At 40.3% G+C, this 26,272-nt stretch overlaps 1 pseudogene; it reads right to left on the bottom strand.

The window, feature by feature from the left end:
• LOC125962025 (RAD52 motif-containing protein 1-like) overlaps positions 1-19,613 on the bottom strand; it is a 31,450-nt pseudogene extending 11,837 nt beyond the window's left edge.
• Positions 19,614-26,272: the final 6,659 nt, after the last annotated feature.

Raw genomic sequence — 26,272 nt, forward strand, 5'->3', positions numbered from 1 at the left:
CTGTTTGCAAGTCCTCAGGAGGCTCTGTAGGCTCAGAAGGCTGAGTCGGTTGTTCCTGTTCACTTGGAGAAGGCTCAGCTTCCACAAGAGGCTCTGGAGGCTGACCTGTGGTCTACTGCTGGGTTGGAGAAGGTTCTGTCTCCTCATTATGCTCAAGAGGTGGAGCCAGGGCCTCCTGCTGAGCTGTAGGAAATTCACCTTCTGTAGTGGACTCTGGAGTGTTGGTAAGTTCCAAATTCAGAGGTTGAAGTGTAACACTGGGCAAGTTTGAATGAGCGTAACGCTGAGCACCAGGTAGACATGCTACCTCATCACTCACTGGAGTTTGAAGTACATATATGTAGGGAACCCTGGAGCCTGAGCTGGGGCCTCTTGATGGAGTAGAGAAGGTTCAGCCTCCTCAGGGTGCTCTGCAGGCTGAGATGGGGTCTCCTGTGGACTGGAGAATGTTCAACCTCCTCGGGGCACTCTGGAGGCTGAGATGGGGCCTCCTGCTGGACTGGAGAAGGTTCAACCTCTTTAGTGACCTGTGGAGTTATGGTAAGTGCCAGATCCAGAGGTTTAACAGTTACATTGTACAAGTTTGACTGCTGAGTTTCATTTACTCCATGATGTGCTACTGGTTGAACTACAAACTCCTTAAGTGTCTCCAAAGGCTGGGCTAGGACCTCCTGAGGACTTGAAGTTTCTAGTACCTCAGAGGCCTCTGAAGGCTGAGATGGAGCCTCCTGCTGAAGTGGAAGTGGTTCTACTTCTTCATTGGGATCTGGATGCTGAGGCTGGGCCTCTGCCTGGGGTAAAAAAGATTCAACCTCCTCAGGGGTCTGTGGATGCTGAGCAGGGACCTCCTGCTGGGTAAAGATTCAGCCTCCTCAGTGAGCTCTGGATGATGAGCTTGGGTCTCCTGCTGGGATGGAGAAATTTCAGCTTCCTCAGGGGGCTCTGGAGGTACATCTGGGATCTCCCAAAAATCCCTAGGTATGCTCTCCTCAGGATAAAAGGCATCCATACTGGGATCTAAATAATCATCCGGCAACTGTTGTTCTAGACCCTGAGTGTTTTTATGAAATTGGCCTATAGTTCAAATAACAACTTTGGCAAGCTGTTGATGCTGAACTAGATCTTTCTTCAGGTTTGGTGGTGAAACAATAAACTTCATTGGTTTTGAGCTCTTACTACCTAGAGTTGGAACAAGTATTTCAAATGATTGGTGACCTTCAGTCTGATCTAGACCTATGTGTTTAGTCTTACTTTTGTGTCGAGAAAGCAGAACAAAGGGCTGATTTTGATCCCAGTCTAGCACTGGACCCGGCTCTGGGAGCTTTTGATGTTGGGTTTGCTAGTTATTCAGATCATGATGTGGAACAGCAAACTGATCTGTAGGCAGCTCTCCAACGTAATCCGTGTCCGGGTATGGAAACTCAGTCTCAGTCAACTCCTGATGAGGCGGGGCCAACATCTGGACTGGAGACGAGGACACCAAGTAATTAAAGCCCCCAGCTTCTACCAGGGGTGTAAGGGCATGGAGCAATTTGGGAGGGGGTTCTGAGGCGTGTGAAGACCAAGCCTCGGTCAGCCGCAGGGGGTTGGGTGTCACCTGCACGGGGTCCAGGGCCCACTCCGGAGGCTGAACTGCCTGGACTAGAAGCCACACTCGTTGCCATGTGAGGAGGAGACGTAGGGCGCAGATGTGACATAACATGCGGCGGCTCCCAGGCGCAGTGACCCAGGCCAGTGAGGAGCCGGAGTCACATCCTGCGTCCAAGCTTGAACCGCTATGCCAGCGCCAACGCGAGGGCTCACGTTAGCAACCGCGCACGCCTCCCCCGTCTAACGTCCCACCCATTATTTATGACATCTTTAGTTACACCACCGTTATTAGGTTTGTACGGAGATCCAATCCGCGCCACCAGAGTGGGTCTTTTTCCCAGAGTCCCCAGGGCGCAAGCCATCCTTCCCCTTACAAAGGAGACAATTACCTCCTGCCGGGACCCTCTTCCCAACCCCTCCCTGCCCTCCCTGGCCACAAACAATGAGGCGGGATTTGGGCTGCAGGCCCGAGTGACCCCAAACTCCAGTAGTCCAGGGGTGGAGGGGTGTTCGGAAGGATGCAGAGCTTCCCAAGGAAACCACAGGACGTGGCATTCTGGGAAATTCAAGAGTGCTAGTCCAGTCTGGCAATCTGAACTCTTCCTCCTCAAAGCTGAAGTCCGAGAGACATTCTTCCTCCCTTCCTCCCTCCCTGACAAGAAAAGTAGCTGACCTGCAAAATGAGCACCAGTTATGGTGGCGGGAGGGGAACACACCTTAAAATTGTTCTAAAATGTTGCCATTTCCTCCAAACTCTCAGTATTCACGTCTCATTATTCATTCACCACTCTGTTATTAGGGGTTACCACTGAATCAGTGATGACTCCACAACTTCCGTAGGAGGGGTTTGGGGCAGGTGAGCAATTTATTCTGGGAAAGAGAGTCTAAAACCAAGTGAATGACCCTTTATATTAGCATGGGAAAACTTCCCCCATCCCACCTTGTCTCAACAGAGCCATTAATCTAGAAAAAACTACAGTGTCACTTTTCAGAGGTCTACCCTGTGTGCACACATGGAGAAGACACTTAGAATGTTAAAGTCAGCATGTTAAGTAATTTTCTTGAAATACTGTAACTCGCACCCAGTTTACTTTCTTCACAGTCCTTTTCATAATCTATTTAATTTTAGTCCTTTTTAATTGTCTGGTACACCTTTAACACCTAAACTCCAAGAGAGAAGTAGATTCATCTTATTTCCAGTACCTAGCACATAATGGAACTGAATGGAATTTCTGAATGGAACTGATTCCAAGATTGGCCTCATTTAGGAATGGATCTGTTGTTATAATCAGGTTTCCGAAATCTTTAGTATCAATACGGAATCCTTTCCTCCTACATTACACAGGAAGCTAGACTTCTTAAAGCCCAAACATGGATAAGTTTGAAGTTTCCTTGACTTATTTAAATTGAATTAAAATAATTATTTTTTATGGGAAAAACTATCAAAATATCTACATTTTTCAGAACACAACCACCTTTTCTTTCTCTACTTTCTTCCCTTCAAAACAAGCTTTGCAACATTGGGGTGAGTTAAATAATCAGCAATCTAGCCCCAAATAAAGCTCTCAATGACATGAAACACATTTTTTGCTTCTTTTTAATAAAAATATTATATGCACTACATTAATGTTTTCTTTTAGAAATTACATTAAAAACTTAATCCCTAATTCGAGGCATCCATATAATTGATTTACAGAAAGGTTCTTCGGCAAAATATTTAACACAAGGTATATATGTGATTATGAGATTTGGGTTATACACCTTACTTGAAAGACATGAATAGTTTTTAAACTCTGTAGCATAATCACACTTAAGGCCATAGTTACTTTGTTCCCAAATTCCTGCAATTCTATTTGAGGGGAGTTCTAAAAGACCTGTGTCTTCTTCTGTGTCCACAACTGTAGACGTACACTGATGGCCCTCAATCCTGCTCTCCAAACTTCAAATAAGGGGCCAGAGACAAGGCTTGGGACTTGGAAAAGTCCTAGAAATTCCCTGCCTCAAAAGCAGTTTCAGAGTTTCACATTATCCTAAGGATGACAGAGCTGAGTAGACATGCCAAAGTCTTCCAAATCCTGCTGGTTATTTTGAATTATGGCTACACTGGCTGTGTACCCCTTGAGTTTTTATCTCCACATACTTGAATTAAATCCTGTACTTCCTCTTCGTTTCTAGCACCTGTGACCTCTTCACAGGGTCTCTCTTCCACAGCTATTTTACCATTTTCTGAAATAAAGTTAACAAGAATCAATTCAGAAATGTTCTTGTTCTAAAACTTCCTGTATACAATGGTAGCACCCAATAATTAGACATCCTTTTGATTTCTAAAAGCAGAAAATAAGAGCATTTTCCTAGAAGTTCCCTCATCTGACACTTCAGTTTTTATCATAATTATTTGTGAAAAAATATATAAGAAATATCAACTTTGTTTCAAAAACTTTTATGATCTTAGAAATAAGAACTAAGGAATAATGACATAGGAATTAAAGCTGTGGAAACAAAAATGTTCAATCACAATACAATTACATAGTAAGGTATGAGGTGGGGGTCAAAGTGAGTTCAAACCTGGGATACATACCACTGGACTATAATAGATACTTCGTATTAGAAGCAAGGCAAGTGCCTACTCCTTGGGAACAAAATTCTACCAGATACAATGAACAAAGCTTTGGAGACAGAGACAGAGAGAATTTGAACACTCCACTGGCAGCAACTGGCCCATGTACCTTTTGAACAATACAGCTTTCCTCAAGGCAAGCTAGAGCCACCAGGCTTTTTGGTCTAAAAAAAAGTTTTGAGTACATATAAGGAATACCTTGGCATATTAGGAACAAACAACCCAGACATTTAGTTTGGTTCTTAAAGGTTGTTACCCAGATTTGACAGCTGATGGAGATTTTGCCTGATGACCAGGGAAGTCAAACTTCCTTGGAAGGATTGCCCAGGCTGGAAGGCCAAGACCAATCCAGGGTCAACTCTTACAAGCAAATAAGGTCTCAGACAACTTAGCTAGGATTTCTCAGTCTCTCAGCCTGCAGGGCTGTGAAGCAGGTGAGCAATTCTCTTCAGGGAATCTACTAATCATAAAGTTTCCTTTGGGCACTGCCTGTGACATTCTCACTGCTATATAACTCGATAGGGAACACAATCAACGCTCTTCAGTAGCATGACCACTTTCAAGGCTCACAAAAACGTAGCCGATTATTATATAAGAATCATATTCACCCAATATATCAGAAATGGAAGCTGAAATTAAATTGACTCCAAAAACATAATCTAATAAACTCTTCAACAAAAAAACAACAATAATATTAATAATAGTCAATATATATTGTCTGCTTACTATGTTTCAGGCATAGTTCTAAGCTTTTTACATTCATCATTTCATTTACTCTTACAATATCCCCCATTTGGTGGTAAGCTGAATTACTAACCCTATTTGCAGATAAAGAAATTGCAGCTTACAGATATTAAATACCTTCAAATGTCTCTGGCTAGAAAAAACTAAAATTGCGACAACAGCAACAAAACAATCTAAGACACAAAGTTAGGACTCAAACACAGGTGTCCAAGACTTATAATCACTACACTATTCTATATGATAAGCAAGCAATTGAGGAAGAACTGGATCAAACACATTCTGTATGAACTGAGGCAAGTCATTCTACATCTAAACACTGGGGACAATAATATTTGCTGTCGTTTTTCTCATAAATGCCATAAAGAACAAATTTAAGACTGCTGCTGTGAAAACATCTGGTGAATGAAAGAATATGCAATGTTTTAGATAACCATTATTTTCATCCAATTAACTTTTCAAATAAGTTTATTTGCTCACTGAAACTGAAGCACTTCAAGGACAATCAAAAAGGTCTTACCTAAAACTACTATCAGCAGTTTCTGGAATGCATCTGTCATAGCCTTCTGAATAGCAAGCTTCTGGGTTACCTTCCTTTTCATAAGGAATGATAATGACCCTAAATCCAACAAAAAAAGATGAATTTAAAATGCCTATCTGAATAACTGATTTCTAGGTTATATGTTTAAAACTAAAAATGCATCTGTGATTCTTAGATCATTATCTTAGTGATTAAGGGCAGGCACAACACTGGGGTGCGGTTGAATGTCTCTGTTGTAGGTATACCCTGGCATGGCACATTTTACTGCTCAGATCTATTCTCAAAGTTCCTATAATACTTGATGGTAAATGCAAACCAAGAACGTGGCACAACTTTCATAATACTCACAGATTTCAAATGGACAAGCTGAGGCTACACGGCTACAGACCCTGCTCTCCTGGGCATAAAGGGCTGGATTCATACAGTGAGATAGATTTGGTGGTAGTGCAGATGATCTGGCCTCTCCTCAACCATCACCCACTCAGGTGGATGGTGGAGCCTCCTCCACTCAATTCGCTAACAGCCCTGCCTCTGACTTAAAACCCTAAGCCCAAGTGCCATTGATTCTAAGAGAAAGCTCAGTACCAATAGGAATCCCCTTTCTAGGGATCTACGTTTACTTTTTCTGCTCAGGCCCTTCTATAGAAGGCAAAGGACTGAACATTTACACAAGAGTTTATTTCAATATTTTTTTTCCAACAGCAACAAAAAGTTACTTTAATATTCTTGTGTCCACAGTTAACAAAATCAGGTAAGCAGAGCCCCCTGTTAGATTTTAGCCTCGTTTACTTTTTGTCTGGATGTTTGAATCATTATACCTGGACCAAGAGAGTGGCACTGGGAATGGAGAGGAAGGGACATAAAGCAGACATGCTTTAAAGAAAGAATCCAAGAGAACTCAGCCCTAACTATTCACAGGAAATGGAGAAGAAGGGCAAATTAGAGTTGATTCCATACTTTCAAGCCAGGGTGACAAGGAATGGTGATCCATTGCCAAGACACTGAAGTGATGGGCACAGGGCGGTGAGCTATCGGGGGAAAGGAGTTTGGTGAGTTGTCCTGGAGAGCAGCTCTCATTTTCCTCCTCTCACCTCCAGGGCTGATGATGAATCTTCTGAGCCTGTGAACACCAATGTGGTCCTGCGGTATGATGGGCTGATCACCTGGGATGCACCAGCCATCACCAAAAGCTCCTGTGTGGTGGATGTCACCTACTTCCCCTTTGATAATCAGCAGTGCAACCTGACCTTTGGTTCCTGGACCTACAATGGCAATCAGGTGGATATATTCAATGCCCTGGACAGCAGAGACCTCTCCGACTTCATCAAAGATGTAGAGTGGGAGGTGCATGGCATGCCTGCTGTGAAGAATGTGATCTCCTATGGCTGCTGCTCTGAGCCTTACCCGGAGGTGACATTCACTCTCCTTCTAAAGTGGCGGTTCTCTTTCTATATCGTCAACCTCCTCATCCCATGTGTCCTCATATCTTTTCTGGCTCCCTTGAGTTTTTATCTCCCAGCAGCCTCTGGTGAAAAGGTCTCCCTGGGAGTGACCATACTGTTGGCCGTGACTGTATTTCAGCTCATGGTGGCAGAGATCATGCCAGCCTCAGAGAATGTCCCTCTGATACGTGAGTTCAAGTGTCTTACACTTTGAGTCAGCACTGTGGTAACTGGGGTTGTATCTGTATCTTTAAACTCCTAACAATGAGGTCAACTTCAGACTCAACACAGGCTGTCACATACTTGATTTGGTGTCTTCAGTTGGCATCTTTGAAAAGAGATGTGGCTGTTGGAAACAAAGCTGGTCTTGTTGTCTCCAGGTTTACCCAAAAGAGGAATGAGAGCAATATGGTATAGAGCAGTGGTTCTCAGAGTATGGTCTCTGGACCCACAGCATTAACATCATTTTATTTTATTTATTTATTTATTTTTTTGCTTGGGGAACATTATTTTATTTTTATTATTTTTTATTGGAGTATAATTGCTTTACAATGGTGTGTTAGCTTCTGCTTCACAAAAAAATGAATCAGTTATATATATACATATGTTCCCATATCTCTTCCCTCTTGCGTCTTCCTCTCTCCCACCCTCCCTATCCCACCCCTCCAGGCGGTCACAAAGCACAGAGCTGATCTCCCTGTGCTATGAGGCTGCTTCCCACTAGCTATCTACCTTATGTTTGGTAGTGTATATATGTCCATGCCTCTCTCTTGCTTTGTCACAGCTTACCCTTTCCCCTCCCCATATCCTCAAGTCCATTCTCTAGTAAGTCTCTGTCTTTATTCCTGTTTTACCCCTAGGTTCTTCATGACATTCTTTTTTCTTAACTTCCATATATATGTGTTAGCATACGGTATTTGTCTCTCTCTTTCTGACTTACTTCACTCTGTATGACAGACTCTAGGTCTATCCACCTCATTACAAATAGCTCAATTTCGTTTCTTTTTATGGCTGAGTAATATTCCATTGTATATATGTGCCACATCTTCTTTATCCATTCATCCGATGATGGACACTTAGGTTGTTTCCATCTCTGGGCTATTGTAAATACAGCTGCAATGAACATTTTGGTACATGACTTTTTTGAATTTTGGTTTTCTCAGGGTATATGCCCAGTAGTGGGATTGCTGGGTCATATGGTACTTCTATTTGTAGTTTTTCAAGGAAACTCCATACTTTTCTCCACAGTGGCTGTATCAATTTACATTCCTACCAACAGTGCAAGAGGGTTCCCTTCTCTCCACACCCTCTCCAGCATTTATTGTTTCTAGATTTTCTGATGACAGCCATTCTGACTGGTGTGAGATGATATCTCATTGGAGCTTTGATTTGCATTTCTCTAATGATTAGTGATGTTGAGCATACTTTCATGTGTCTGTTGGCAGTCTGTATATCTTCTTTGGAGAAATGTCTATTTAGGTCTTCTGCCCATTTTTGGATTGGGTTGTTTGTTTTTTTGTTATTAAGCTGCATAAGCTGCTTATAAATTTTGGACATTAATCCTTGGTCAGTTGCTTCATTTACAAATATTTTCTCCCATTCTGAGGGTTGTCTTTTGGTCTTCTTTATGGTTTCCTTCACTGTGCAGAAGCTTTGAAGTTTCATTAGGTCCCATTTGTTTATTTTTGTTTTTACTTCCATTTGTCTACAAGGTGGGTCAAAAAGGACCTTGTTGTGATTTATGTCATAGAGTGTTCTGCCTATGTTTTCCTCTAAGAGTTTGATAGTTTCTGGCCTTACATTTAGGTCTTTAATCCATTTTGAGCTTATTTTTGTGTATGGTGTTAGGGAGTGATCTAATCTCATACTTTTACATGTACCTGTCAAGTTTTTCTAGCACCACTTATTGAAGAGGCTGTCCTTCCTCCACTGTATATTCCTGCCTCCTTTATCAAAGATAAGGTGACCATATGTGCGTGTGTTTATCTCTGGGCTTGCGATCCTGTGCCATTGATCTATATTTCTGTTTTTGTGCCAGTACCATACTGTCTTGATTACTGTAGCTTTGTAGTATAGTCTGAAGCCAGGGAGCCTGATTCCTCCAGCTCCATTTTTCGTTCTCAAGATTGCTTTGGCTATTCTGGGTCTTTTGTGTTTCCATACAAATTGTGAAATTTTTTGTTCTAGTTCTGTGAAAAATGCCATTGGTAGTTTGATAGGGATTGCATTGAATCTGTAGATTGCTTTGGGTAGTAGAGTCATTTTCACAATGTTGATTCTTCCAATCCAAGAACATGGTATATCTCTCCATCTATTTGTATCATCTTTAATTTCTTTCATCAGTGTCTTATAATTTTCTGCATACAGGTCTTTTGTCTCCTTAGGTAGGTTTATTCCTAGATATTTTATTCTTTTTGTTGCAATGGTAAATGGGAGTGTTTTCTTGATTTCACTTTCAGATTTTTCATCATTAGTGTATAGGAATGCCAGAGATTTCTGTGCATTAATTTTGTATCCTTCTACTTTACCAAATTCATTGATTAGCTCTAGTAGTTTTCTGGTAGCATCTTTAGGATTCTCTATGTATAGTATCATGTCATCTGCAAACAATGACAGCTTTACTTCTTCTTTTCCAATTTGGATTCCTTTTATTTCCTTTTCTTCTCTGATTGCTGTGGCTAAAACTTCCAAAACTATGTTGAATAACAGTGTTGAGAGTGGGCAACCTTGTCTTTCTCCTGATCTTAGTGGAAATGCTTTCAGTTTTTTACCATATGGATGATGTTGCCTGTGTGTTTGTCATATATGGCCTTTATTATGTTGAGGAAAGTTCCCTCTATGCCTACTTTCTGAAGGCTTTTTATCATAAATGGGTGTTGAATTTTGTCAAAAGCTTTCTCTGCATCTATTGAGATGATCATATAGTTTTTCTCCTTCAATTTGTTAATATGGTGTATCATGTTGATTGATTTGCATATATTGAAGAATCCTTGCATTCCTGGAATAAATCCCACTTGATCATGGTGTATGATCCGTTTAATGTGCTGCTGGGTTCTGTTTGCTAGTATTTTGTTGAGTATTTTTGCATCTATGTTCATCAGTGATATTGGCCTGTAGGTTTCTTTCTTTGTGACATCCTTTTCTGGTTTTGGTATCAGGGTGATGGTGGCCTCGTAGAATGAGTTTAGGAGTGTTCCTCCCTCTCCTATATTTTTGAAGAGTTTGAGAAGGATAGGTGTTAGCTCTTCTCTAAATGTTTCATAGAATTCACCTGTGAAGCCATCTGGTCCTGGGCTTTTGTTTGTTGGAAGATTTTTAATCACAGTTTCAATTTCAGTGCTTGTGATTGGGCTGTTCATATTTTCTATTTCTTCCTCATTCAGTCTTGGCAGGTTGTGCATTTCTAAGAATTTGTCCATTTCTTCCAGGTTGTCCATTTTATTGGCATAGAGTTGCTTGTAGTACACTCTCATGATCTTTTGTATTTCTGCAGTGTCAGTTGTTACTTCTCCTTTTTCATTTCTAATTCTATTGATTTGAGTCTTGTCCCTTTTTTCCTTGATGAGTCTAGCTAATGGTTTATCAATTTTGTTTATCTTCTCAAAGAACCAGCTTTTAGTTTTATTGATCTTTGCTATCGTTTCCTTCATGTCTTTTTCATTTATTTCTGATCTGATTTTTATGATTTCTTTCCTTCTGCTAACTTTGGGGTTTTTTCTTCTTCTTTCTCTAATTGCTTTAGGTGCAAGGTTAGGTTGTTTATTCGAGATGTGTCATGTTTCTTAAGGTAGGATTGTATTGCTATAAACTTCCCTCTTAGAACTGCTTTTGCTGCATCCCATAGATTTTGGGTCGTCTTGTCTCCACTGTCATTTTTGTCTAGTTATACTTTGAATTCCTCCTTGATTTCTTCAGTGATCACTTCGTTATTAAGTAGTGTATTGTTTAGCCTCCATGTGTTTGTATTTTCTACAGATCTTTTCCTGTAATTGATATCTAGTCTCATATCGTTGTGTTTGGAAAAGATACTTGATACAATTTCAATTTTCTTAAATTTACCAAGGCTTGATTTGTGACCCAAGATATAATCTATCCTGGAGAATGTTCTGTGAGCACTAGAGAAAAATGTGTATTCTGTTGTTTTTGGATGGAATGTCCTATAAATATCAATTAAGTCCATCTTGTTTAATGTATCATTTAAAGCTTGTGTTTCCTTATTTATTTTCATTTTGGATGATCTGTCCATTGCTGAAAGTGGGGTGTTAAAGTCCCCTACTATGAATGTGTTACTGTCGATTTCTCCTTTTATGGCTGTTAGTATTTGCCTTATGTATTGAGGTGCTCCTATGTTGGGTGCATAAATATTTACAATTGTTATATCTTCTTGGATCGATCCCTTTATCATTATGTAGTGTTCTTTGTCTCTTCTAATAGTCTTTATTTTAAAGTCTGTTTTGTCTGATATGAGAATTGCTACTCCAGCTTTCTTTTGGTTTCCATTTGCATGGAATAACTTTTTCCATCCCCTCACTTTCAGTCTGTATGTGTCCCTAGGTCTGAAGTGGGTCTCTTGTAGGCAGCATATATATGGCTTTTGTTTTTGTATCCATTCAGCCAATCTGTGTCTTTTGGTGGGAGCATTTAAGGTAATTATTGACATGTATGTTCCTATTCCCATTTTATTAATTGTTTTGTTTTCATTATTGTAGGTCTTTTCCTCCTCTTGTGTTTCTTCCCTAGAGATGTTCCTTTAGCAGTTGTTGTGGAGCTGGTTTGGTGGTGCTGAACTCTTTGAGATTTTGCTTGTCTGTAAAGGTTTTAATTTCTCCATCAAATATGAATGAGATCCTTGCTGGGTAGAGTAATCTTGGTTGCAGGTTTTTCTCCTTCTTCCCTTTCTATATATCCTGCCACTCCCTTCTGGCTTGCAGAGTTTCTGCTGAAAGATCAGCTGTTAACCTTATGGGGATTCCCTTGTGTGTTATTTGTTGTTTTTCCCTTGCTGCTTTTAATATGCTTTCTTTGTATTTAATTTTTGACAGTTTGATTAATATGTGTCTTGGCATATTTCTCCTTGGATTTATCCTGTATGGGACTCTCTGTGCTTCCTGGATTTGATTAACTATTTCCTTTCCCATATTAGGGAAGTTTTCAACTATAATCTCTTCAAATATTTTCTCAGTCCCTTTCTTTTTCTCTTCTTCTTCTGGAACCCCTATAATTCGAATGTTGGTGTGTTTAATGTTGTCCCAGAGCTCTCTAAGACTGTCCTCAGTTCTTTTCATTCTTTTTTCTTTATTCTGCTCTCCAGTAGTTATTTCCACTATTTTATCTTCCAGGTCACTTTTCCGTTCTTCTGCCTCAGTTATTCTGTTATTGATCCCATCTAGAGAATTTTTAATTTCATTTATTGTGTTGTTCATTGTTGTTTGTTTCATCTTTAGTTCTTTTAGGTCTTTGTTAAACGTTTCTTGTATTTTGTCTATTCTATTTCCAAGATTTTGGATCATCTTTACTACCATTATTCTGATTTTTTTTCAGGTAGACTGCCTATTTCCTCTTCATTTGTTAGGTCTGGTGAGTTTTTATCTTGCTCCTTCATCTGCAGTGTGTTTTTCTGTCTTCTCATTTTGCTTATCTTACTGTGTTTGGGGTCTCCTTTTTGCAGTCTACAGGTTCGTAGTTCCTGTTGTTTTTGGTGTCTGTCCCCAGTGGCTAATGTTGGTTCCGTGGGTTGTGTAGGCTTCCTGGTGGAGGGGAGTAGTGCCTGTGTTCTGGTGGATGAGGCTGGATCTTGTCTTTCTGGTGGGCAGGTCCACGTCTTGTGGTTTGTTTTGGGGTGTCTGTCGACTTATTATGATTTTGGGCAGCCTCTCTGCTAATGGGTGGTGTTGTGTTCCTGTCTTGCTAGTTGTTTGGCATAGGGTGTCCAGCACTGTAGCTTGCTGGTCGTTGAGTAAAGCTGGGTGCTTGTGTTGAGATGGAGTTCTCTGGGAGATTTTCACCATTTGATATTATGTGCAGCTGGGAGGTCTCTTGTGGACCAGTGTCCTGAAGTTGGCTCTCCCACCTCAGAGGCACAGCACTAACTCCTGGCTGGAGCACCAAGAGCCTTTCATCCACACGGCTCAGAAGAAAAGGGAGAAAAAGTAGAAAGAAAGAATTAGTAGAAGTAGAAAGAAAGAAAGAAAGAAGGGAGGGAGGGAGGGCGGGAGGGAGGGAGGGAGGAAGGAAGGAAGGAAAGAAGGAGGGAAGGATGGAAAATAAGATGATAAATAAAATAAATTAAGATAAAATACAATAATATTATTAAAATAAACTAAATAATTACTAAGTGGGAAAAAAAACGGATGGATTGAACCCTGGAACAAATGGTGGAAGCAAAGCTATACAGACAAAATCTCACACAGAAACATACACATACACACTCACAAATAGAGGAAAAGGGGGAAAAAAATCATAAATCCTGCTCTCAAAGTCCATCTCCTCAATTTGGATGATTCGTTGTCTAAAGGAGGGAAGGAAAGAAAGAAAGAATGAAGATAAAGTAAAATAAAATAAAGTTATTTAAAAAAAATAATTATAAAGGAAAAATTTAAAAGAAACAAAAACAGATGGATAGAACCCTAGGAAAATGGTGGAAGCAAAGCTATACAGACAAAATCTCACACAGAAGCATACACATACACAGTCACAAAAAAGGAAAAGGGGAAAAAATAATAAATCCTGCTCTCAAAGTCCACCTCCTTAATTTGGGATGATTCTTTGTCTATTCATGTGTTCCACAGATGCAGGGTACATCAAGTTGATTGTGGAGCTTTAATCCGCTGCTACTGAGGCTGCTGGGAGAGATTTCCCTTTCTCTTCTTTGTTGTCACAGCTCCCAGGGGCTCAGCTTTGGATTTGGCCCCGCCTCTGCGTGTAGATCTCCGGAGGGCGTCTGTTCTTTGCTCAGACAGGATGGGGTTAAAGGAGCCGTTGATTCGGAGGCTCTGGCTCACTCATGCCGGGGGGTAGGGAGGGTCACGGAGTGCAGGGCAAGCCTGCGGCGGCAGAGGCCGGCATGACGTTGCACCAGCCTGAGGCACGCCATGCATTCTCCCAGGGGAGTTGTTCCTGGATCATGGGACCCTGGCAGTGGCGGGCTGCACAGGCTCCCAGGAAGGGGGGTGTGGATAGTGACCTGTGCTCACACACAGGCTTCTTGGTGGCGGCAGCAGCAGCCTTACCGTCTCATGTCTGTCTCTGGGGTCCGCGCTTTTAGCCTCGGCTCGCGCCCGCCTCTGGAACTCCTTTAAGCAGCGTTCTTAATCCCCTCTCCTCGCGCATCAGGAAACAAAGAGCGAAGAAAAAGTCTCTAGCCTCTTCGGCAGGTCCAGACTTTTCCATGGACTCCCTCCCAGCCAGCCGTGGCGCACTAACCCCCTTCAGGCTGTGTTCACGCCGCCAACACCAGTCCTCTCCCTGCGCTCCGACCGAAGCCCGAGCCTCAGCTCCCAGCCCCGCTCGCTGCGGCGGGGGAGCAGACAAGCCTCTTGGGCTGGTGAGTGCCAGTCGGCACCGATCCTCTATGCGGGAATCTATCCGCTTTGCCCTCCACACTCCTGTTGCTGTCCTCTGCTCTGCGGCTCCGAAGCTCCCCTGCTCTGCCACTCGCAGTCTCTGCTCACGAAGGGGCTTCCTAGTGTGTGGAAACCTTTCCTCCTTCACAGCTCCCTCCCACTGGTGCAAGTCCTGTCCCTATCCTTTTGTCTCTGTTTATTCTTTTTTCTTTTGCCCTACCCAGGTACGTGGGGAGGTTTCTTGCCTTTTTGGAGGTCTGAGGTCTTCTGCCAGTGTTCAGTAGGTGTTCTGTAGGAGTTGTTCCACGTGTAGATGTATTTCTGGTGTATCTGTGGGGAGGAAGGTGATCTCCACATCTTACTCTTCCACTATCTTCCCGGAAGTCATCTATTTCAATCTTTAGACAATGATTTTTTTGGGATAACTGAAGGCCAGAAGACATCTGTATTTGAAGGACTATTTAGCACAAATTATTAACCAAAAAAAAACCTAACTAATTTTCCCTCCTCCTAAGCTTCTTGGCAGTCAGTCAGTTCTAAAATTCTAAAGTTTATGGTGGTGTCAGGTATTGCCTAAGATAAAAACCTATATTGTCAGGCAGAAAAATTTTGCCCAGGGTTTTAGTTGCTTAGCAAAGGTGATGATGTTTGAAAAGTTGAGTTTCAGAAAGAAAGGAAAAAAGAGAAATCCCACTCCCTCACCTGGGCACACACACACATACCTTCCTCCAACTTATCCAAAGGTTCCTCAGCCATGCCACCTCCAGAACTCCTGCACTCATGGGAGGGGAACACCACCCCTAATCACAGAAGAACTTCAGGCTTTGCTTCGGAAGTCATGTCACAATATCTTCATTTTCCCTTTCTTCAAGGTTAGAAATATCCTGAAGCTCTTAGGATTTTGAATTAAAGCCTAGACTTCAACATATTCTGTTGTTATAAATAAAAAATAAACTCCAGCAATCCCAGGTAATAGTTTAGGTATTCTATAGCTTCAAAAGCAAGTGAGACTTGCAAATGAATGACTAGATATGGACAACTATTTTTTATTATATACCATACAAATACTGGAGAAAACTATGAACACCACCATCCAAGTCATTGAGATTATCACTAATTCTAGGTGGCAGGCCAATGCTCAGATACTTCCATGTGGAAGCCTCTCACACATCCTCCCCATAGCCCTGTTCTATTCTTCTCTCTAAAGTCTAGGAGTTCAATGTTGAAAGGAGTCTGGTTAGTCAAAGAAAATCTACAGAGTTTACCCTGATGATCCTTTTTGACCACCCATGGAAACCAAAGTAGTAATTTGACAATTCTTGGCATCTGGAGCTGTTTAGGGCAAGTGTATTATGTTCAACCGTCTTATGTCTAGTGCCAAAATGAACCTAAAGACATAAAAGACCTAAAATTATCACAACCCTACATAGAGACTTATTTTGGATATACCTGAGATTTATCAATACCAATTTCATAGAGTGGTTGTGAAGATTAAGTAGGACATTTTAAGCAATGAGTTCACAGTGAGCCCTAAATAAATGTTATTTATTACTTTTAAGTCAGTACTTTCTGCATCATTTCCAGGGCCCCTGATTAACCGGAAGGTTCCCTGACCTCTGGTGGTGAAAGTGATGATGAAAGCAACCAAAGAAGCCCAGCAGAAGCCTATTATGGGGCTGGGGGTAAGCAAAGGAAGTGAACTGTTTTAGTTGTCTCATCCTGTAGCTCCTGCTTGAGAATATGACCTGAAGAGGAGATAAGATGGGCCTGCCACTGAATTAGGACCTTAATCTGTAGCACCCCCTCCCCATGTTACTAATGCCTGTTAGAAGAGGGAAGACATATACGTCTATAAATGTAAATAAAGTAACCAAAAGAATTAGAGGTTCATCTGCATTAACAAGCTTCTTTGAAAGTGCAAATATTTCCAGTCTTAACTCCCTAAGTCATTTACATATTACTGTGGATTTTTTACATCACTAGTTCTTTCTTAAATGTCTATTTCCACTTTGAACAGGGTGTAGTATATAAATATAGTCATAAAATTCAAATAATACAAATAAAGTGAAAGCATTGTTACTTCTTTATTGATTTGTTTGTGCATCTTCCTCTGTCACTAGTTTATGAACTCCTTAAGTGCTTGAAGGAACCATATATTATTCTTTCCTTATTACCAGAAACAAGCATAGATCTTGGCATATAATAGAGGAGTGATGGTCTGGTGACTGAGTGAATGAATGGGCACATAAGAAAATGAAATTACTTTCTCCAACTGAAGCTACTTGCTGGGAAGGAGAAATGAAGACTAATTTTTAAATATTGAGTGTCACATGGGAGGCTAGGCTCTGTATGTTGAGTCATAATGGAGCTGTCCTGGACAATTATGAAGCTTCAGAAGGGCTCTGAGCTCCTGAGTAGTAGAGACAGCTGACATCTGGGATAACCTTGCCACAGTTCTTGCTGGCAAACATTTCCCTTCATGCTACTGAGAAAAACTCAGATACATTAGGCCTTTCCTTCATTTTATTTTAAGAAGTTATTCTCTTTTCTGTATTTTTTAAAAATGCAGGGGAAAAAAGATAAGAAATATGTATACCTGCCAATGAGTTAAAGAACACAGATTTGGAACTTCCCTGCTGCTGCAGTGGTTAAGACTCCATGCTCCCAATGCAGGGGGCCCGGGTTCAATCCCTAGTCAAGGAACTAGGTCTCACATGCATGCTGAAACTAAGAGTTCATACGCCACAGTTAAGGAGGCTGTGAGCCACAACGAAAGGAGCCTGCCTGCTGCAACTAAGACCCGGTGCAACCAAATAAATAAATAAATAAAATTTAAAAAGAACACATAATTAAAGTAGATAACAATTTCGGGGGTGTGGGTACTAAACTAAGGCTCTGCATTAAATAAAGAAATCTAATACGAATGTCCTTTCCTCTCAACACTACAGTGACTTGTAGAAATTTTTCTTCATTATTTTATTAGTGATGGGCTTTATGCTGTGAAAATCTCAGAACCTAAGCTTATGCAATGGTCTTAATGTCCAATATAAGAAAAGAATTCATTACTCACAACTGATACCACGTAACTGTTTCATAATCTTTCCAGGATCATCTGTAATATCTGAGTGGTTATGTGAAATGGTTGCAGGGTCCGCAAATTAAGGAATGTCTGACACAAAATCATTTCAATCCCAGGGAGTACAGCCAGGATTGAAGAGGGTGTTAAACAGGGTACAGAAGTGGGAGGTAGTGTACCTGGAGTCACATCTGAGGAGAGTTCTCAGATTCAATAAAGGTGAAATTAGTGAGTAAAGAAATATGGGTGAGAATAAGCAGCAAGGTCAGTAGGAAGTAGCCAGAGCAAGAAGCCAATCAGAGAAGACACACAATTATAAAGTGAAAGGTCTGGGAAATCTAAGCCTCACTCACTTATTCAGAGGAAGTGAAAAGGTCCTTGAAAAAGGAATGGTGGCTGAATGGAGGCACATAATGAAATGTTCATTCTGGGGAAGTAAAATTGGATGGCATATTGATATGGAATAAGTTTTCTACAGTGCATTAAAGAATATTTTAATGATCCTCTGGAAGCTGAAGGGGGTTCTGAATAGGCAGTTTGAGAGTGATGATGATGATGAAGCCTCCTTTATGTTACATCTGACAAAAGTTTGGCAAGCTCAGGACTTCCCTGGTGGCAGAGTTGTTAAGAGTCTGCCTTCCAATGCAGGGGACACGAGTTCGATCCCTGGTCCATGAAGATCCCACATGCCGCAGAGCAGCTAAGCCCATGTGCCACAACTACTGAGCCTGTGCTCTAGAGCCCGTGAACCACAACTACTGAAGCCCACATGCCTAGAACCCGTGTTCCACAACAAGAGAAGCCGTCGCGATGAGAAGCCCACGCACCGCAATGAAGAGCAACCCCCACTCACCGCAACTAGAGAAAGCCGGGGCGCAGCAACAAGACCCAATGCAGCCAAAAATTAATTAATTAATTAAAAAAAATTTTTGTCAACCTCACACATTTAAAATCCACATAAAAGTAAATATAAGGAAGACTCTTGTGAAGATTTCTTAAATTAAGGGGCAGCATAAAATGACATGGGGTTTAACATCAGTCAACTTTGCATTTGGCCTCTAGTTTCCACATTTGCTGTCATGAACTTTAAGTAAGTCACTTAACCATCCTGATTTCGAGTTTCTTCATCTAAAAAAAAGAAAGAAAGAACTGGAGAACTGGGGGATCAGTGGAGCAGTGCATCTGAGAGCATTCTGTACAGCACAGTGCTGTACAAACGCTGGCCATTTCCCCCCCCCCCCCGGGATCTTAGTTCCCTGACCAGGGATTGAACCCGGGCCCTCAGCAGTGAAAGTGCAGCGTCCTAACCAGTGGACCGCCAGGGAATTCCCGATGGCCAATTAGCTTTAAATTCAGCACTTCATCCCAGTAGAGCGACGAATTCCACATTTGGACCCACCTTCACTGGAGATGTGTGAAAAAGCTGCTTCTGGTTGCATGCCTTTTGGGCTCTGTGGGCATCCCTTGCTGAATAAAACTTAATGATGGCATAGAACCCAGGACCAGCCACTGCTGCGTTTGCGAAGACTTGGACCGACTACAGAAGGCCAAAGTGGGAGAAGACTGTGAACAGAGAATGCTGTAGGCTGGTCCCACGCTAAGTAAGTGCAGGAAATTTCACGCCCGGGAAACCAAACCACCCTTTCCCTTATATTCTGCCAGCCCTTCGGCACAGGTAACTGTGGTAAGCCTGCAACTCCAAACACTTCTCATTTCATGAACAAGTTTCCCTCTGAAATCCTTAGCTCCGAGAAGCATTAGGAGGCGATGCCGTCAGTTGGGATCTATCTCTCAAAAATCTATGGGGGCGAGCTGGCTGCTCAGGTCAGCTCTAGAAGTAAGATTCCTCTCAGCGGAGACCACAGGCAGATGAGGTACCGAAGCAGTCCCAGTTACTGGGGCGCGGGGCGGCTTCCTCCACCCCTCCCTCTGCCCCGGCTCGGCTCACTTGCAAGGTCTCGGCCGTGGGTCCAGATCACAGCTCCCACACCAGCAAGGTTTTGTCACCACCGATGGCAACCACAAAAGGTACCAAATCCACCATCCTACCTTCACCCCGCATGTGCGGCTCGGGGCACAAGCGGACTGCGCCTGCGCACACGAGCCCACGCTTTTTAAAAAGTTAGTGCCAATAAATCTAATATATAGAAAAATAGTTGAAAGCCCCTGAGTGTTTTGTGGATAGAAAAGCTTGAGATTCAGAGCAAATACAGAGCTGGACAGTCTAAGAATAAACTATCTCTCCCATCCATTAGAAGGGCTAGGTAGCAGCTTCTGGTTATGGAACCAGAAACTCTCAGGTGCCAAATAGGACATGAAACAGTAACACTTTTACTATTTATAAAATTGCAGAAACAAACAAAATAAACAATAATATATTTACACCTGTCCTATAAGACAAAGGGTACTTAAGACCTAATGAATATAAAATCAGTTTACAAACTATGATGCACTATATGAATAAGTTCTCATTTGCAAAGAGCACAGCATGGGATATGTGGCCATTAATGATAATTCCCTTCTCCTTTCCATTCCTTTCTCTTGTTCCTTTATGTATGTGGATCAGTTACATTATTAAGCTAACAATGTAACTGAGCTATTATTAGCTTAATAATGTAACCAATAGTCTAATTTTTAGCAAGGGGGTAGTTCTTAGAAACTTAGGGAACTGGAACTCGGAATGAATGAATTAAAATAATGCAATTACATCATTAATTTTAAAATTTATCATCATTGATTAAAAATTAAAATAAAAATTAAATTAAAAATTTATTATCCCGCAACTGAGACTCACCACAACGTGTGACGTCTGTCAAGCATTCACCGTCACAACTCAGCTTGACTGTCTTACAGACAACCTCAATAGTATTTTTATTTATTTATTTTATTTTTTAATTTTTATTTTATTTTATTTTTTTTGGTGGTACGCGGGCCTCTCACTGCTGTGGCTTCTCCCGTTGCGGAGCACAGGCTCCGGACATGCAGGATCAGCGGCCATGGCTCACGGGCCCAGCCGCTCCGCGGCATGTGGGTTCCTCCCAGACCGGGTAACAAACCCCCATCCCCTGCATCGGCAGACGGACTCTTAACCACTGCGCCACCAGGGAAGCCCTCAATAGTATTTTTAAATTGGCAGAGGCAGCAGGCCATACGGCTAGGTAAGATCCTATAAATGGAAACACAGGTAATTAAAATTCGTGGTAAAAGAGTTACTTGAGTAGGTAGAAGAGGTAGGCCAAGGCCACCACAGACCAGTGCAAAAAGGAGTTCTTGGGGCATATGGAATGGAGAACTGGATAGGGGCCGGTTGGCCAATTGCTGCTTTTGACTGTTGTAAATAAATATAGAGGAGGAGAGAGGTGCCCAACAGAAGGATTAGGATTGCAGAATGTACAGTATGCCTAGAAAAAAGGGAATAGAGATTAGAATTTGGTGACATTGATCTGTGCTTTAAATCAGAAGTATCTCCTTCCAACCCAAAAGACTCACTTTGGTTTGAGAGTACACAGGAAGAAGGCAGACTTCTAAGAAGAGTCTGAATAAGACCACAGGTTCTGTAGTCCCTTTCTCGGTTCCTATTTGTGAGTAGTAATATATTAGAAATTACTCTAGTAATAAAAATGCATCGAGTGGTTAACCAATAACAGAGATCGCATTGGCCAATCTGGACAAAAGGAACATTCCAAAGAATAACATTATTATTATAATAAGGTATAACATACTTAATTTAGAAAAAAGCACATGAGTTCATAATGATACTCAAAATGAAAAGTGGGGGAATTTAGAAAAAAGCACATGAATTCATAATGATACTCAAAATGAAAAGTGGGGGAGCTCTTCTTTATAGGATAATGTCAGCTAATAAGTGCAAAACGAATGATAGAATTAGGAAAGTCTCATTTTGCAACTATCAATGTAATAATCGATTCAGACAAGGATTATCATTGATGCACAGTTGGGTGAAGAGTTGTTTGAAAGTAGGATCTTCACTGATCCCAAAGTATCACCCCACATATTATTTATCAATTACCAAGGGGAAAAATAACTTTACAATGGAAAGATATGGAAGATACCACCTTAATCAAGTGATCAAACAGCACTGGGCCACCTGAAGTGATGAAGTATGAAGAATACATCACCTATATAGTATTCTTCCCCAAAATGTTTACTTTCAATCTAATGAGGAAACAGACAAATCCAGACTGTGGGGCAATTTACAAGACAACTGGCTTAGACTCTTCAAAAATGCCAATGTCATAAAAGACTGAAAAAGAAAAACAGTAGGGAAATATTTTACATTAAATGAAACAAAGACATGACATGCAATGCCTAATCTTTAATTGGACCCCGTATCAAAACAAAACAGACTTAAAGAATGCTTTGGCTTCTGTCCAAGATGAAGTAACAAGGACCAATTTAACCTCCCACCTGAAACAATGAAAAAATCAGGCAGAACATATGAAACAACAGTTTTCAAGAAACTGCACCTCAGGCAATAAAGTTCAGTGATCCCCAGGAGATGGGAAATAAATGAAGTGATCCCTATAATTGCCCTAACTTACTTCTCTGAGAGAGTTTCCAGGTCATGGTACAAGGAAGAGAAGTCCAGGCAGAGACTGGTGGACTTCCTGACTGAGGAAATGGAGCTGAGAATCTGGGAAACCCAAGGTAACTAGAGTTCACAAAGCAGAGTATCAGAGAGAAAAGAAGTGCACAAAGAACTCTGGAGATATGCAGAGGGATCTCTTGAGAATTCAACAAAATATTGGTCAGTACATTTGTGTGAGGAATTACTTGATGACAGGAAAACAACCACATGAAAAGATTGATAATAAGAATAACTGGATATAACACAGGGTTGAAGGAATAGTACCTATTCCTACAAGTTGGACTGGAAAACCTCATGATACTAGGAAAGGACTTGCCTCAGTAGTTACAAATAATGAGCTCCAGACTGAAGACTACTTGGACTCCTACCCAACGAATCTGAAAAGCTAGACCTAAAAGAATAAAATTTGTTTTGAGTAACTTAATTTCACCCAAAACAAAGCCCAAGCATTTTACAGAAATATAAATATATATAGCACACAATAAACTAAAACTCACAATATCTGGGACCATATGAAAAATTGCCAAGAATGCAGAGAAGTAGGAAAATATGACCCATACTGAGGAGAAAAGGCAAACAATCAAAACTAACCCATAATCTATGCAGATGTTAGAATTGGCAGAAAAGAATATTTTAAAAGTTATTATACATGAAGAAAAGTTATTATAACTGTATTTCATATGTTAAAAATCCCAGACTAAACAATGAAAATGGTAAGTACAGTCATGGAAAATGTAAAACAGACCCAAATTGAGCTTCTAGAGATTAAAAACAATGTCTAAATGAAAAACACATTGAATGAGGTTAATGGCAGATTAGACACTGCAGAAGAAAGGGTCAGTGAACTTTAAGGCATAGTAATAGAAACTATACAATATGAAACAAAAAGAATAACAACAAAAAAAAACAACAAAAATCAATAGAGCATCAGTGAGTTGTGCAACAACTTCAAGTGGCCTAATACATGTGTACTTAGAATCCATGAAGGAGAGGAGAAATACAAAAATTTGAAGAAATAATACCCAAAATTTTTCCAAATTAGTAAACACTATAAACCCACAAAGTCAAGAAGACCAATGAACTTTAATCATAAGAAACATGGACAAAATTACACCAAGGCACAAAAAATAATCAAATTGCTCAAAACCAGCAATAAAGAGAAAAATTTAGAAGCATCCAGAGGCAAAAACTATACAATATATACAGAGGAACAAAGATAGCAATGACAGCAGAATTCTTGTTGGAAACAATGTAAACGAGAATTCAGTGGAATAACATCTTTAAAGTAGTGAATTGAATTTTATCAACCTAAAATTCTATAACCAGATCTGTCAAAACAAAAGCAAAATAAAGACTATCTCAGACATACAAAAGCTGAAAGAATTCATTACTAGTAGACTTTCACTATAAGAAATGTTAAAAGAAGTATTTTTAAGCAGAAGGAAAATGACACCAGATTGGAATATGGATCTACACAAAAGATTAAGAATACTGGAATTGGGACTTCCCTGGTTGTTCAGTGGTTAAGAATCTGCCTGCCAATTCAGGGGAAATGGGTTCGATCCCTGTCCAGGAAGATCCCACATGCCATGGAGCAACTAAGCCCATACACCACAACTACTGAGCCTTCACTCTAGAGCCTGTGTACCTCAACTACTAAAGCCCACGCACCTCGAGCCTCTGTCTGCAACAAGAGAAGCCATCCAATGAGAAGTCGGGGCACCACAATGAAGAGAAGCCCCTGCTCACCACAACTAGAGAAACCCCAGGTGAAGCAACAAAGACCCAACACAGCAAAAAAATAAATTTTAAAAAATACTTTAAAAAAATGTTAAAGGGTTTTAGTCATTCAATATATGTCTCTGACCACAATGGAATTAAATTAGAAATTATCAAATCCAAAAATCCCCAAATATTTGGAAAATAAATAATACACTTCTGAGTAACCTTGTGGTCAAAGAAGAAATCAAAAGGGAAATCAGAAACTATTCTGAACTCACGGAAACTGAAAACATAATAAAATATGTCAACATGTGGGATATTGGTAACATTGTACACAGCTTCCTCAACTTCCACCTTAAACTGGAAAAATGAGAGCAAATTAATCACAGAGTAAGAGAAGAAAGAACACAATAAAGATCAAAGTAGAAATAAATAAAATGGAAAACAGAAAAATACTGTAGATATTATAAGGATAATAAGAGAATATTATAGAATACTTTATACTGATAAATTCAAGATGAAATGGACAAACCCCTTGAAAGACATGCACTACTAAAATTTATTCAAGCATAAAGATATTAAAGAACTTGTATGTGCAGTTTAAAACCTTCCAACAAAGAAAGCTTCGAGTCCAGGTGGCTTAACTGATAAATTCTACCAAACATTTAAGGAATAAAATAATGCCAATTCTACACAAACTTTACCAGAAAGTTGAAGAGAAGGGAATACTTCCCAACTTATTTATAAGGCCAAATTTCACCATATCAAGATTAGACAATGACATTACAAGAAATCTATAGACCAATATCTCTCATGAACACAGAGGCAAAAATTCTTAACAAAATTTTAGCATATCAAATCCAATAATATATAAAAAGATGATACAACATGACCCAATGGGGTTTATCTCAAGAATGAAAGGTTGGCTTAATATTTGAAAATCAACTTACCCATCTTAGCACAGTAAAAAGAAAAATCAGGACATCTCTGGTGGGGCAGTGGTTAAGAATCCACCTGCCATTGCAGGGGACATGGGTTTGAGTCCTGGTCTGGGAAGATCTCACATGCCATGGAGCAACTAAGACCATGCACCACAAATACTGAGCCTGCGCTCTAGAGCTCGTGAGCCACAACTACTGAGCCCATGTGCCACAACTAGTGAAGCCCGTGCATCTAGAGCCTGTCCTCTTCAACAAGAGAAGCCACCGCAATGAGAAGCCTGCATACTGCAATGAAGAATTGTCCCTGCTCACCACAACTAGAGAAAGCCTGCGTGCAGCAATGAAGACCCAATGCAGCCAAACATAAATAAACAAATTAAGAAAAGAAAAGAAGAGAAAAATCACATAATCATTGCAATAGATGCAGGAAAAGAATGAAAGAATCTAACATGTATTCCTGATTACAGAAAAAAACAACGTTCAGTAGACTAGGAATGGAAGGAGACTTCCTCAACTTTATAAATGACTTCTACAAAAAACCTAACATCATATTTAATGGTGAAGGAGAAAGTACTTTCTCTCCAGGATGAGGACAAAGGCAAGGATGTCTGCTCTCATTACTTCTATTTGACATTGCACTGAAGGTTCTAACCAGTGCAACAAAAAGAAAAGAGATATTCACAATGGAAAGGAAGTAAAACTATCTCTATTTGCAGATAACATGATTAAGTAGAAAACCTGATAGAATCTACAAAAATGCTACTGGAACTAATAAATGAGTTTATCAAGTTTGCAGGGTACAAGATCAACATACAAAAAGATTAATTTATCTCAACAATCAGAGATCAAAGTTTTAAAATACTACTTATAATAGAATCAAACATATAAAATACTTAGAATAATTCTGACAAAAGACGTAAAAGACTTGCACACTGAAAACTGTAGAATATTGCTGGGGGAAATTGAGGAAGACCTAAATAAATGGAGAGATATAATGTATTCATAGATCATAAGATTCAATATTGTTAAGACATCAATTCTCCCCAAATTGATTTATAGATCAAAATCCCAGTAGGCTTTTCTATAGAAATTGACAAGTTAATTCTAAAATTCTTATGGAAATAAAATTTAGAATAACTAAAACAACTTTGAAAAAAAACAAAGTTGAAGAACTAACAGTAACTGATTTCAAGGCTTATGAAGCTACACTTTCAAGACATTGTGATAGTAGTGTAAAGATAGACAAAAAGATCAAAGGAACAGAATAGAAAGTTCAGAAGTAGAGAGATGTGGACAACTGACTTTCAGGTTCAAAGGCATATAAGTGGAGAAATGATAGTCTTTTCAACTAATGATGCTTGAACAATTGAATATCCAGGTGCAAAAAGAAAAAAAAAGAAAAGAACTTCCATCCAAACCATATACAGAAAT

Source organism: Orcinus orca, chromosome 19 (assembly GCF_937001465.1).
Source record: "Orcinus orca chromosome 19, mOrcOrc1.1, whole genome shotgun sequence".
Classification (NCBI taxonomy): domain Eukaryota; kingdom Metazoa; phylum Chordata; class Mammalia; order Artiodactyla; family Delphinidae; genus Orcinus; species Orcinus orca.